Source organism: Sinocyclocheilus grahami, unplaced genomic scaffold (genome assembly GCF_001515645.1).
Source record: "Sinocyclocheilus grahami isolate Dianchi unplaced genomic scaffold, SAMN03320097.WGS_v1.1 scaffold550.1, whole genome shotgun sequence".
Classification (NCBI taxonomy): domain Eukaryota; kingdom Metazoa; phylum Chordata; class Actinopteri; order Cypriniformes; family Cyprinidae; genus Sinocyclocheilus; species Sinocyclocheilus grahami.
In genome coordinates, this window is record NW_015505729.1 from 986,843 (window position 1) to 999,070 (window position 12,228).

The following is a 12,228-nucleotide window of genomic DNA, read 5'->3' on the forward strand; positions in this document are numbered from 1 at the left end:
TGAGGATTGACTGCACTCTAAAAAAATGCTGGGTTAAATATAACCCAGCGCTGGGTTAAAAAGGGACAAACCCAGCTATTGGGTTGTTTTGACCCAGTGGTTGGGTTGTTTTGACCCAGCGGTTGGGTTGTTTTGACCCAGCGGTTGGGTTGTTTTGACCCAGCGGTTGGGTTGTTTTGACCCAGCGGTTGGGTTGTTTTGACCCAGCGGTTGGGTTGTTTTGACCCAGCGGTTGGGTTGTTTTGACCCAGCGGTTGGGTTGTTTTGACCCAGCGGTTGGGTTGTTTTGACCCAGCGGTTGGGTTGTTTTGACCCAGCGGTTGGGTTGTTTTGACCCAGCGGTTGGGTTGTTTTGACCCAGCGGTTGGGTTGTTTTGACCCAGCGGTTGGGTTGTTTTGACCCAGCGGTTGGGTTGTTTTGACCCAGCGGTTGGGTTGTTTTGACCCAGCGGTTGGATTGTTTTGACCCAGCAGTAGGATTGTTTTGACCCAGCGATTGGGTTCAAAACAACCCAACCGCTGAGTCAAAACAACCCAATAGCTGGGTTTGTCCCTTTTTAACCCAGCATTTTTTAGAGTGTACTTGAGTATTCCAGAGAGCCGTGGAATACGTGTTTGTAACATTCATTTTTCAAAGGAAAATATAATTTTCTTTTTTTTCTTTCTTTCTTTTTTCTTTTATTATAATTTTTTTTAATGTATTTATTATTATCAAGGTTTTTTTGTTTGTTTTTTTGGGGGGGTTTGTTTTATAAGAGTGCAGGTTATTTGTCACCATGCCATGAACCTGCATATAGATAATCGCACACCAACATAATTGGTTATGAAGATATATGGATTCAGATATGACTGAAATGGGCATCAGTGTCACCAACCTTCTAAAAGTTGGGTAAAAAAAGCACAAATAAGTAAATTAGGGCCACTTTTTTTTCCCAAAACCATATCTACAGTGAATGAACTATGGGCGCTATTGATCTCTAAAGGCATATCATTGAATTTGCTTTCAAATGCGACGGATGAAAGGAATGTTTACTTATGTGTTAATACTTGTTTTGTTAATTTGTAAATACATGAATGATCTTTTATTTAATAATGATTTCTTTATGACATATAAATTTGTTAATTTCTTTTTTTTTGCTACGCAGTGTTTATAAACCTTTCGAAGTGTGTCTGACAGCATGTGTGTGTAGAGGGAGTGTGTGTGTGTGTGTGTGTGTGTGTGTGTGAGAAAGAGAGAGTCTATTGTTACTGATCTTCGCTGGGGCGAACCAAGTTACTGTGTGAAAATGTTGCTTTCTTCTTTTCCTACAGGTTGTTTATATGTGTCTGATGAGTTGCTGATAATAAACAAGAAAAACATTGCTGTACGTGTAGCTCATTTTAGTTTTAATTTCATTTTAACTTGCCAGTTGCATTGTCGGCATCAAAAAATGCACATTTATATGCTTTGAAAGATAACGTTGAAGATATTGCAATTAATTTCGTGCAGATGGAAGATATTTTCTTTAAGAGCATCCCAGTTTTGACTCACTGTTTTTGAATTGATACATTCACTTAGCATGATGTGACACAAAACTGAGATCACTTAAAAGGGGACATATGTTGAATATGCATTATGAATTGATAAGATAGAAGCATCCGGGTTCGATTGGGATATAAATACGGAGTCAAAGTGTTTGTCTTTGTCGCATTCTGCAGCCAATCTGTATGACTGTTGACCTTTCTTACATGAAAGAAATTTTCAAAAAACATCTCTTTCCTAATTGAGACTAATGTCCCCAACATGCAGTAAATTAATTTTCTTCCTAAAATTAAAAAAGCAAAACTAATATTTAACAACTGGCTTCAAATGGATTTATCTTTTCTTGGTAGAGTTCTTTTAATAAAATCTGAAGGTCTGTCTCGCTTCATATACCCATCTTTTTCATTATTTGTCCATGATAATACCTGTAAACAAATTCATAGTTTATTGTTTAACTTTTTTGGGGGGGAAAATAAACATCAACATCTAAAGAAACAGGTTTTATGTGGTAAAAAAGCGGATGGAGGTTTTGTCATGCTCATTTATTTATTTATTTGATGTTAATAATACTTTCAAAGTGAATTGGGTAAAGAATTGTGTCAATTCACCAGACTCTATTTGGTATTTTATCCCACACTATATCTATAAAAAAGTGGGAGGGCTTAAGTTTTTGTTAACCTGTAACGTCTCCGCTTCTAAGCTCCCCATGAAGCGTTCTAAATTCCATGAACAGGCTCTACTTGCATGGAAACTTTTTTTAATATATTTTCTCCCCACTTAAAATGATACTAAAGTATTCTAGCAAAGAAGAAGTTGATTTTTCTTAAGAAATGTCATGAAAAGGTATTGATTATCTTTGTGATATGCTAGATCCACAAGTGAATGTTCATTCTTACCATGCTTTCATGTCTACATGTAATTTTCCTGTTGTCCATAAGGAATTTCTCATTTCTTACAATGGTAAAAGCTATCCCGAATGGTCTTGTTCATTTAATGAGATGTCATTTATCATTTGAAAAGGTTGTAAAGAGTAAACAGATTTTTTTTGGTTGAAGATAAGAGTATTAATGACCCAAAATATAGTAATACAATTATAAGGGGAACATTTTTTTGGAATTCCCTAATAGAAAATATTAACTGGAAAAAAAGCATAGCTCTTACCATACAGATTTTGTATCCCCAACAAAGTTAAAGAACTACATTTAAGAATTTTGTATAATATATACCCAACCGACAGATTTCACTAGAATACAGTACATCTAAATTTGGTAATGTTCATTGAATTGTAGTTTCTGTAAATTCAGTTCTGAGTCAATTGATCATCTTTTCCTCAGGTGTCCTCTTGTCAAAGAATTTTGGACTGACCTATCAAAATATATTGCTTCAAAATCCAAATTAGACATTGATTTAACATTATGTGATATAATTTGTTATTTTTCCTCATTGTAATACTAATATAGAATATATAGGAAATGCGTTTATTTTATTGGCAAAATATTTTATTCATAAATGTAAATTCTTCCTTGTCAGGGTTCTGTCACTTCGGTCTAGTTTATTTGTGGTTTTGTGACAGAGCCCTGACACTCCCGCCATGCTGTGTTGCCAACTTAGCAATGTTGTTGCTAAATTTGCAACTTTTCAAACTACACTAGCAACATTTTCTTCCAAAAGCACCTAGCAACAAATTTAGCCATTTAAAAAATGTATTTGGCAACTTTTAGCAACCTTTGATAAGTGACTCAGACAATAAAAAGGCACTCATTTTCCATCCAAATTTCACAAAAAGAGGAAACCAAAGATGCCTAGCAGTACACACATCACGTGAATTAAGTTAGCTGCTATTTGCAATTTAATAATAATAATAACTGAATAATTGTTAATTTATGATACACTTTGTTAGTAGTTTGTACCTGCGATTGTTGTTCAGTTAGTACACTAATAAAAATTTAAAAGATACTAGTAATTTTCCAGGACATTATACATTATCCACTGTAACCCTGTAACCCGAAAACACAATGCGTAATTTAATATGCAGATTAAAAAAACAATACGGAAAATTATTTCATATTAACATAGTAGATCGTGCTCTATTTTTACAGATTTTTCTTAGAGTGTAGCATACTAACTAACTACTAATACACTGCTTAAAGCATAATTGTTGAGAATGTGTAGTATTACTAGTTTACTAGCTATTAAAAGAAAACTTAAATTGTAATCATTCAAAACTGTTTAAGTGTTCAATAATTCAATGTATTTAAAAATACAGTTATTTAATTATATTATGCATATTATTTTACAAACAAATCTAAATTAACATATATAAAATATAGTTTTTTTGCTGAGATTTGATGTTGTGACAATTTTGCGTCGTGATTACGCAATGACGTCATCGCACAATGACATCATAATGCCATTTAGTAACTTTTAGCAACAAATGGACCTTCCTTTAGCAACTTTCTCTGAAAATTAGTCTTGTTTTCATGTCTCTTGTCTGCGTGCCTTGTTTCTTGTTGTAGTGTGGTGTTTGGATCCTGGCACTCCTGTCTTGTTCTAGTTTCGGTGTCGTGTCGGGGTTCGGACACTCAAAAAAGAAAAATCTATTTAAGACGTAATAAAACAAGATGAACACTATTAGCAGCAATTATTATATGATGCAATCAAACTTGTTACCACGGGATGTCACGGACATGGGAAATATGTTTTTCAAAAGACAAGTTGCTATCGAATATAACACCCAGATTTTTGACTGTAGAGGAAGTAACGTACATCTGTTTAGTTGCAAATTGTAATCCACGAGATTGGGTGTACTGTCTTTTGGTCCAATAAATAATATCTCTGTCTTATCCGATTTTAATAGGAGAAAATTATTGGTCATCCAATCTTTTACATTTTTAACACATTCTGTTAGCTTAGATAATTTAGAAGTTTCATCTGGTCTCGATGAGATATATAGTTGAGTATCATCTTGTGCTGTGTAGCACGCAGCTTGTGTTTTCACTGGCTGTGTGCTTTCATGTTGTCATGTTTTGTGTGAACACAGGTTTTATGAGTTCTCATTATCTGGTGTTCTGGTCTAGTCTTGCACATGGCTGGTGATTTGTTTTGCTGGCCATGTGCTTGTGTTTTTGTTTTGTGTGAGCACATGGCTTTTCTTGTTTTTTTCCTGTGCCATGTGCACTCATGTCTATTATCTAACCCCGCCTACCTTGTTACCTGATTATTGGTTTATTTTCCCCACCTGTCTTCCCTTATTACCCTCCTTGGTTTTGCTCCCTATTTATTGTACTTGTGTTTGCAGTATTGTGCCAGTTCGTCGTCCTATGTTGTCTTTCAACTTGTGCCCTGCCCTGCCCTGCCTTGCCTTGTCGATTGTGTTGCCTGTCTGTTTTTCCCTACAGGGTAGTTTTTGTTTGTTTTGTTTATTTTCAATAAAGCCCATCATTCCTGCAAATTGGTGCTGCATCTCTTCACCCCCAACCCTGACAGAGCGAACTGACCACCCTGATACTTCCTAACAGTACCCAAATTAAATACTTTTCTTTGTGACACTAAAAATAATTAACAACAAAAGAGAAACTTGTGAAATTGTATGACAATCTGCTGAGTGTTACATAATTTGATTCACTACCTCTATACTTTGTTTCTTATTTTACTGTATTTTCCTATTTTATATTTTTTTACTGTCTTTTTTATGCTGTCATCCATTGTTATACTTAATGTTCAATTCTTGTTTATCTGGTTGGTTTAACAGTTAATAAAAAAAAGAACCCTCTCAGTCCAACACTGAATAAAAAAAGTGATTTTCCCTCAGTAAAAAAAAAAAAATATATATATATATAGAAGAAAAACTTTCACATTTAGGCATATATCGATAAATCCAAATTAATAACGACAAGGACATTTGTCATAATGATTGAGTGGAGGATGGCATTTTTCTGCGCCCAGGTGAGTTTTATTTTGGATGGAATAGGGGCTGCGTGATTTATTCTGTAGATTTACTAAACTGATAAGTGATATAAGATTGTAACACGTTATTAATCATCAAGACTGTTTTAATATATGGGATATCATATCTTTATGGGAGCGTATCTGTCATTATATATAAATATAATGTCAATATATTTGACATTATATATATAAAATGTCAAATCAAACCTTCTACAATCTTTTACTAGTTTGATCATTGTTGATTTATACCACTAGATGTCGCTACAAGACAGTGTCTGAATTGTTGCAATGACTGACAAGCAGATTTGTTTTTCCACCAACGTAGAAATGTTTGGTGATAAATTAAAGTACTCCAGAACTAATATAATCTAACTATAATTTAAAATACTCAAAGCCTTAAATGTTTTAAGACATATTATTTCCACTGACAAAAAGTGCATAATTCAGCTGTACAGTAAAATTGCACATAATCAGAGGAAAGATTCAGAAGACCTCACTGTTGGAGGTCGTCTCATAGAGTTGGACATAAAGTGACAGTGCCCACAGTGTAGGCTGTTCTTTTGTTTTAAAAGTAGAGTCATCCCACTGCCCTTAGCTTCTTAAAGTCATATCTGGCTTTAATCAACAGGGTCACAATGCTCCTATGATTATAATCATGGCTTGAGGCCTCTGGGAGTCTTCAGTGCTCATTACCCAATCAGTAATTATCACAATCATGTCTCTTGGCCCTCATTCCAATTGAATTCCACAGCTAAAAGCAGGAAGCCTCATAGACTGACCTAATCAATTAAGTCCCAGTGCAAGGCTACTTCAATCCGATGACTTTGTCCCAACCTCTGAGTTATCAAGATGGAGTGCAAATTTGATTAAGCAGAATCAACATCAGGTACAGGAAAGGATTCCCAGAATATCAGCTCCAAAGTGAAGGAAGGAAGTTCGCATTTGGTCCAACATTGTTGAACAGGGATAATCTTCAGCAGATAAATCAAGCTCCGACTCCATTACACCATTAAGTTGCACTATAGGGAGTCCTAAAACTACAGCTCATGATTGATTTGAGGACGCTGCGATCATGTGCCAAATGTTCAAATGCTGTGGTGAAGCTTAAAGAGACAGTTCACCCAAAAATTTAGATTTTTGATTTACTCACCCTCATGTCATTATAAACCTGTATGACTTTCCTTCTTCTACAGAAGATATTTTGAAGAATGTCTCATTTTTTTGTCTAATGACCCCACTGACTTTCAGTGTATGTACAAAAACATTCTTCAGAATACGCTCTTTGTGGAACCCTAAAGGGACATGGTGATGGTTATAGAATTAGATTAGAGGAAAACTGTTTCAATGGTTTTTGCATTCTCTTCAAACCTTCAATGCTATTGCATTCCCCAAAAAACTTTGCATTTACTTGCAAAACTGTTGTGATATATATGATACAACTTTAAAAAAAAAAACATTTCATTGCTTTTATGATGCAAAATTTAATGGGGGGATGCAATAGTTTTGTGAAAGAACACAGATGTTTTACTGGTAAACTTTTGGACAGAAGTCAAGCAGGTTTGAAATGGGGGTGAGGATGAACATTTTTGGGTGAACAATCCCTTTAAGAAAGACTGCAGAGATGTAAAACTTTATTAAAGGGGTCATATGATGCTGCTAAAAAGAACATTATTTTGTGTATTTGGTGTAATGAAATGTGTTTATGCGGTTTAAAGTTAAAAAAACACATTATTTTCCACATACTGTACATTATTGTTTCTCCTCTATGCCCCGCCTTTTTGAAACGCATTGATTTTTACAAAGCTCATTGGTCTGAAAAGCGAGGTGTGCTGTCATTGGCCAGCCATCCAGTGCGTTGTGATTGTGAATACTTCAAGCGTGAGACGGAAATGTGACGCCCCTCACATACTGTTGATGCCGTGTCCGGCCGGAGGATGAGACAAAAACATTAAAACCCATTACAAACGAGGCATTTGTTGCATCCAGTGGGGACATAATTACTGATTATAATGACTTATACTGTCTTTTTACGCGTTGCGTTGCATTGCATTGCGCCGCGTTAACATAAAACTCTGTCTGCATTTGTGATCAGAGAAATGACAAACAGAACTCAGAAATGAGTTCTGACTCATTTCTGGTTTTGAGAAATGAGTCAGAACTGCCGGCATTGTAGTCTAACGTTACTCTCCCAGGATCAGTAAACAGTCCTCCATAAAATGTGCTGCACACATCTGGATATTTGGGTTAAACTGTTCTGCAACAGTGTTGTAAATACAACGTAACCAATGATTTGTAGTCGTGTCCTCTTTTGGAAGACCAAACAAAGTAGTTTCGCTTTCACAACTAAGCACACAGCGCCTTCACGACATGGCTGCAGCGTCAACAATACTACAGCGAGAATAAAAGTTACGCCTTCTTTCTTTGCGTGAACATTTGGGAGGCGTTATGCAAATTTTCCCACAGAGTGAGGTAGATATGTGGGGGCGTGTTAGATCGAGCCGTTTTAGATAGGTGTGGCTGACTCTTAACTTTTATAAAGAATATCTCTTTGGATTTGAGACTTTAGTCTTTGCAAATTTACAGATCTTCTTTTTGCACCAAGAGCTTGTAACACTCCAAAGAGAAAGGAAAAATTGAAATCGCATCATATGACCCCTTTAAAAGCTATTTTGTTTCTCATGAAAGTTATTGAAATTTCATCAAAAGACCGCTGCAGATGAAATGAAAAACTCGAGAGCATGTTGAAAAAAAAAAACACATTTGCGTCTGCAGCAGTGAGACATTTATTGTTTAAAGAGTCGAGTTTGCAATTCACAATAGTCATCAACCCTCCTGATTGTGTACGGCGTTCTAAAGTGCGCTGAGATGCAGATACAGTGGACTTTGTGTACGAGTATTAGTTTGGCCGTGTCTTCGAGTCCAGCCGTCAGTTTAATTGCCATGCGGAAGCACTTGATGCGCGCCAGCTGCATCCTGCGACCGGTGCTCTGATCCCGCCTTTGTCTCTGTCAGTGCCTTCGGGGTCCGCCCGCCAGCACTCATATGAGCCATGCTGGCAGCCACCACCAGAACTGCACCAACTTAGCTCGACATGAAAAGTCTCTCTCTCTCTCTCTCTCTCTGTGTATGTATGTATGTGTGTGTGTGTGTGTGTGTGTGTGTGTGTGTTTCTCACAAACGCACACGCACCCTTCAAATCAGTACCGCAGCTTTCGGGATGAATGTACTGTATTTGTAATGTATAAGAAGGCACGAACGATGGTTTGTGGCATAAGATAACACCTGGCCGCTGGCACCTGGCATAAGAGCCCCTGAGTTTGGCCTAATTGAAAGCCTCCCTATTGTGTCACCACAGCCCCTATGGGGTCTGCTCCCTTCTCTCTGAAACATCTGCCCACACAATCAGGCATTCAACCATGCCAGCTGAGCCATGCCACAGCAGTGTATCGCCAGCGTCACTCAGCTGGCTCAATCTTCCTCTTCCTCTTTTTCTTTATCTGTCTTTATCCCTCGCTTCTTTTCCACTGAACCGTTCGGAAATGAGGTCTCTACCCTATAATCTGCTGTTCTCTGTGGTAGATTACATGGTTTGAGTGAATGTGAATGAGAGTGAGGGAGGACCGAAGGTAGGCTGTGTTAAATGAAACCCACTTGACCTCGTGATTAGAAGGAAGGGAGAGTGTGTATTGTGAGCAGGTGTCCCCTCTGACAGATTTGACCATCAAATTCTCATGTGTTAACTCCTCTATCTGTATGTATGTTCATATCAAACTTAAAAGATTTTTAAGTTGAGACAACCCAAACTATGGATATCCATTTCCACACTGAGAGTAGAAAAAGAGTACAAAATAAAACTGGATTTTGTGAGATAATGTTTAATATAATAAATGAGGTTGCATTAGATATGAAGTCACATTGAGAGATGTAAAGATATGTTGCGAGAATGTGTTTTAATTAAATTGCAATCGTTAGCTAAAAAGTCATAAAAAGTCCAATTTTGAGATAAATCGCAGCAGACAAGTAAAATTGCAACTGAGATATAGTTGTATTGACAAGATACAAAGCTGCAAATATAAAAACATAAATTGCATTTGTGAGATGCAAAGTTGCAATTGTGACATAAAAAGTCACATTTTGAGATAAATCACAACAGATATAAAATTGCAAGTGAGATAGTAAAATGGTCCATGTGTGTTTGCAAGATACAAAGCTGCAATTATAAAACATAAAATCACATTTATAAGATATAAAGTTGCATTTGTGAGATGTAAAGTTGTATGTGCAAGATACAAAGTCGCAAATGTGAGATATAAAATTGCAGTTAATAGATGTTAAGTTGCATTTGTCAGATGTAACGGCGCAAGATGTAAAGTTGCTTTTGTGAGTCGCATTTGCAAGATAATTCACAACAGAGATATAAAATTGCAGTTGGGTGATATAAAGTTTTAGAGACAAAGCCACAATTATGAGACTTATGAGATATAAAGCCGTTGTTGCGAGTCATAAAAATTGGAATTGTGAGATGTAAAGTCGCATTTGTGAGACATAAAGTCACAGATAAGTCACAACAGTGATATAAAACGGCAATGGGGAGATATAAAGTTATATCTACAATATACAAAGTCACAATTTTGAGACATAAAATTGCATTTATGAGATGTTAAGTCGCATTTGTTAGATATGAAGTTACATTTGTGAGATGTAAAGTTGCATTTGCATGAGATAAGGTAGCAATTGTAAGACATAAAATTGCAATTGTGAGATATAAGGTCACATTTATGTGATATAATGTTGAATTGGTGAGATGTAAAATCACAATTATGAAAAATAAAATACCTTTTCTATACTCTGAGGTGCAAATGGGCCTCCACATCTGACTTTGTTATATATAAGAAATTAAAGATCAGAAGACCAGCAATAAAACTTCTTGACTTCAACAAGGGCAAAACTTACAAAAAGGCTTTGTGGCAAATGATGATCATAAGAAATGATGAGTAAAAAATGAATTTAACGTTGAATGGACCCTCAAGTTATCAATTACTGTTCCTGTGGACTTGACTGAGCAGAGAGGTCAAGTATATACTGCAGGTCGTTTACAGGCTTCAGTAATATGGCCTTCAGTATTCTCTGGTTATTTGAAGTTATTAACCCTGGGCTTTAACATCAATAGACCATATGCTCTGCATTCTGCTCTAAAAGCTGGTTGTGAGCAATGTCCCCTCACCCATGCTCTGTACTGCATCTCAGTAGAGCTGTGCTAGGCCTGCATGCTTCATCCCTGCAGGCCGTTTTGCTGCATGCTACGACTCTGAAGGCCACCACAGCCATTCACAGCCTCATCCTATTTTAGCCGCTGCCTGAGTTATTGCCTGAGTGACACTTCAGACTGCTGCCATGCTGTAGCAATGAGACCGCCACAGATTTATAGAGTCAGACCCTGCTGCTTTTTCTTCTTCCCGGTTTTCTTCTTATTACATGCATGCATGGCGACAGCTGTGTATAAAAACCACACTGTCAGCATTTGCTGGTTCATAGTTTTTTACACAGGCATTTCTAAACTCTATTCATAAGAGCCTGCCATTAATCGCAGACCTTCTCAAAATATCTGATTGAGTCCTCTTTACCGGTATCCAAAAATGAGCAACAATGTTATCTAGATCTCTAATTTTGACCTGGTTTTGGGAAAGAATGCACTATAAATACCCAATCGTTTTGGTATTGGAACCAGACCTTGTGGCATGCCAAAATATCTAAGCAAAAACCATGAAAGGAAATGGCTTTCTAATGAAATTGTTTTTTATAAAAAAAAAAAATTTTACAACAAAAAAAGAAAGAAAGAAAGAACATTTATGACAATTTTAAATAAAAATTCCATCTGTGATGTTCATAGGTCAGATCAACCTTTCATGACCTTTCACATTTGATCTTTCTGACATCTTATGTACACTCTAAAAAATGCTGGGTTAAAGATAACCCAGCGCTGGGTTAAAAAGGGACAAACCCAGCTATTGGGTTGTTTTGAACCCAACCGCTGGGTCAGTGTATCTTTGGAAAGTTTATGAAGCAAACATTTTTTTGATTAACATTTTTATGATTGAGCTGCTCACAAAATCACTAAAACTTAAATGAAAGATTGTTTGGCAAAAATGGGGATGAATGCATTTTTGTGTGTGTGTGTGATGGATGTGCAGCAGTGTGGATCCATATTGACTTGCTTTGTGTCATTTTGATTTATTTGTGACAGTCATGGATTTAAACGGATAGATGTAAACCATTCATTTACTAACAGCAAAATAATATCTATAAATAAAAAAAAATTGAGAGATATTATAAAATGTAATTAAAATGAACCAAGTAAATTTAAGATGTGTTGTATAATTCTTTTTTATTTCTTTTTACACAAATGATGTTACTGTATCACCATTAAATCTTTTCTTTTCTTTTCCTTTCTTTTAAACCTAATGTACTGTGATCAGGTGTAAATGGTTTTTAGTGGTTGTCAGTGTGAGTCAAATTGAACTCAAAGATCACAGGCGCGTTTAGTTTCGTGGGACAATAGCGCATAATGTCCGTGTAGAGTTGTGGCGCGCTCCTCGAACACCCCGCACGAAAACACGCAAAAAAGCTTCTCTGGTGGGCTGCGAGTCTCTTTTAAATCGTCGCAATCGTGTGATCCCGTCGTCTCTCGGACCAATCTCGACCGGTTCTTTAATCCCCCCCACCGACCCACCCTCTCAGAGCTTCTCTCCGGATCCCCC